Source organism: Pyrus communis, chromosome 9, assembly GCF_963583255.1.
Source record: "Pyrus communis chromosome 9, drPyrComm1.1, whole genome shotgun sequence".
NCBI lineage: Eukaryota > Viridiplantae > Streptophyta > Magnoliopsida > Rosales > Rosaceae > Pyrus > Pyrus communis.
The window spans coordinates 14,613,066-14,616,448 of record NC_084811.1 but is presented as its reverse complement, the minus strand read 5'-3'; the positions used below and the strand labels follow the sequence as shown (position 1 = coordinate 14,616,448).

At 40.1% G+C, this 3,383-nt stretch overlaps 1 non-coding gene across 1 annotated transcript; it reads left to right on the top strand.

Annotated features, from left to right (window-relative positions):
* The first annotated feature begins 247 nt into the window (after window positions 1–247).
* On the top strand, window positions 248–358 carry LOC137746351 (small nucleolar RNA R71). The gene has a single exon (XR_011069822.1). It is a non-coding gene; the product is annotated as a small nucleolar RNA R71 (small nucleolar RNA).
* Window positions 359–3,383: the final 3,025 nt, after the last annotated feature.

The following is a 3,383-nucleotide window of genomic DNA, read 5'->3' as shown; positions in this document are numbered from 1 at the left end:
AGATTCAAGCTTCCTTTCTAGGTTAGCTACCTGCAACAAAAGCTCATGATTAGAACTTGTTTCATAGACTCCAACTTTCTTACCCCTTAAACCTTTGTGTTGAGCATTAGACCCCAACATCTCATAAATGTTATATGACTCTTGAGCATTCTTTTTCTTCAATGCTCCACCTGCTGCATTATCAACAGTTGATTGACAAGTTTGGGTTAGTCCATCATAGAAAATTTGCATTTGTAAGTGAAATGGTAACCCATGGTGTGGACATTGTATCAAGAGGCCTTTAAAACGCTCCCAACACTCATTGAAAGGTTCTCCATCATCTTGTTTGAAGTTGAAGATTTGTCCCCTTAATGTGGCTGTTTTTTGAGTGGAAAAGAACTTCTCCAAGAACTTCTTAGCCACGGCATCCCATGTAGTGAGGGAACCTGGTGTTAGAGTCATCAACCAACTCTTGGCCTTATCTTTCAAGGTGTAAGGAAACACTCTCATCCTCAAATTTGCTTCACTTACTCCCTGCAAAGGTAAACCACTCACAACATTGTAAAACTCTTTAATATGAGCTAAAGGGTCTTCATTAGGTAAGCCATAAAATGAAGGAAACATATGGAAATGTGAAGATTTGAGATCATAGTTTCTAGCTTCTGTGGGCAGCAAGATGCATGAAGGTGAATTTGGTATGATTGGTTGAGCAAAGTCCTCCAAAGCTCGAAGCTCATCTTCGTTGCCCGCCATCTCCTCTTCTCCTTCCCAATTAAATTGCTCAGATTCTTTACTTGTTGAACTAGGTGAATTCCCTTCCTCTTCTTCACGGATAATGGAAGAACTTGATGGCACAAAGTTGTCCAAAGTGTGGCCCTTCAACCGTTCAATTCTTTGGCCTAACTCAACAAGTTTATTTGACATATACCACTTGAAACAAAGTAACACAAGTTTGAATGAAAATCAAGAATCTACCTACAATGAAAAGAACAAAGTTTAACTAGCAAACAACAATGAAATGAACAAATTTTAAGTAGCAAACAAGCAATTACAAGGGACTGAAATCAGTCCCCGGCAACGGCGCCATTTTTGTTGATGTATTATTCCTTCCTAATGCTAGAATATATTTAGTATAATGGCACAAGCAAGGGTGTCGAATCCGCAGGGACTAATTGGACCTATGTAATGACTTGTTTTGCAAGAACTCTATGAAATGAATCAAACTAAACAGAATAGGCAGATTTGTTGTTGTAACTTGAAAGTATAAGAAAGTGAAGTTAACACAAATAAATGACTCAACAATTAATAAAATGAGATAGTACCAATGGAGATGAAACTAGGGATTCGGTTTCACCATTGCTAAACCAAGTCCATGTTTGTTAAGTTAGTTTATACTCATTCATCTACCTATTTCTTGAGTTTGTTTCACTTGGACATGATCAACCATATGATGAGTGGATTTGATCAAATGTCTTTAATCATGAACCTAGTTGTGATGTGCAACTTTGGTTCATGATCAAGAGTATGTAATGCACAAGAAACTTTCATAAAACCAAAGGGAATAACTCGGCAGGATGTGTGCTAAATATCCCCTTCATTCATTCACATATCCACCAAGATTATGCATGATGTGTGTTTTAATCTTGGCTACACAACTTAGTGATTAATTCAAATGATGATCAAACATTAAAATCAACATACTAAGTCACCATTAAATCAGAGAATGAAACAAGAAATAGATGGACAAACTGAGCATTCTAACTTAATTACATGGCAAACTTTGCAAGGTTACATCGAATCCCTAGAGGAGGATTAGTTACAATTCATGTTTACAAAAGATTTAACATAAAAATATAAAACATGAATGAACATAGAATTAATAAGAAGAAACCCTTGAAGCAAAACTGATGTTGAATTCCTTGAGGAGTGCCTTCGGTGTTGGTTCTCCAAATGTGATGTAAATGGATGTTGATCGATGATGGTTGAATGGTTGCTGCCAATGGGACAGAAATGGAGTGGGAATGGAGCAGCTATGTGTGTGAAAATGGGATGAATCAAGAACAGTTTCTGTGAATGGTAAAGAAAGTGGACAGTTTCTGTGAAAGGGAGAGAATGTCGAGTACAATGGAATGGAGGGGGAGAATGAGTGAAGAAGAAAAAATGTCGAACCCCTTGATGTGTGAAGAAGAACTTGTTTTATAGAAAGGAATGTGGCTCCAACTGTAACATCCCGTCCCGAAACTAACGAAACGTACATTTGAATTTACAATTTTACCCCCTAGTTTGTTATTCTACGTGTAGTTTTGTGTTGTGTGGTGTAGTAGGACCACACACACACTCATACACCTCGTCTCACTCCCCCGGGATTCCCTCATTTCCTGTCTCTCTCTCTCTCACTCTCCCCGAGTTCTTCTTCTTCTTCCTTCTGCAAACACACGGACTACACACAAACACACTTAAATCTTCACCAATCGAGAAACCAAGACCACCCTCGTGTTCGTGGAGCTGAGAGGAGTCCAGTGGTACCATTTTCAGGTAAGGATATAGTTGGTTTCACGTCGATATCACCATGGCCGATTTGAAACACTGTTCATGCAAACCTAAACTAGTGTGTTTTTGGAATTTCTAAGCTTGTAGATGTGTTTGTGAGGTCCCAAGGAGCCTCGAAGTAGTTCGTTGGACGAATTTGGACGTCGGGAAGGCTAGGTTCGAAGTTGGCCGAACTTGGATCGTTGTTGCAGGTGAGATTCCTTAATTTTTAGGCCTTAAAACTAGTCTAACGTTGTTCTACTAGTTCTAAGCTTCATTTTGGTATAAAGAACGTGAAATTTGGTTGAGAAACGAGTGAGAAAACAAAGTTTGAAAAATTCCCAGTTTTCCGGCGCCGTCGCCGGCGCCGGAGTCTCGCCGGAGAAGAAAGGGGAATATTCCGTTAAGTTTAACGGAATATTCCTAACGGCAGTGGACGGCATCTGGTTAGATTTATCGGAATATTCCGTTAGTTGACGGAATATTCCTGACAGCGTCTGTTGACACCGTCAGTGTGCCTAGCACGTGGCCGCGCGTGGGGGGCGTGTAGGTCCGTGCCTTGGCCGGCGCGTGGGGGCGCGTGCGTGGTCCAAAAATTATTCTAAAAGTATGGGTGTGATCCTGAGGTTGTGTAGATCACGTTGGTGTATTCAATTGTCCAATTTGAGCAATGTATGAGAAGTTATTACGAGAAGTTGCTTAGGTGCTTTTAAATTAACGTTTTCGTAACTTTGTCGCGTATAGGTGATTCGTATTCCGAGGACGAGCGTACACACTCGAGGCAGGGGGGCTACGACCCTTCTAATTATCAGTGAGTGGGCTTTTGTTTTCCGTATATACCTATATACATATTAATTCCCAGAAATTAAATAGAA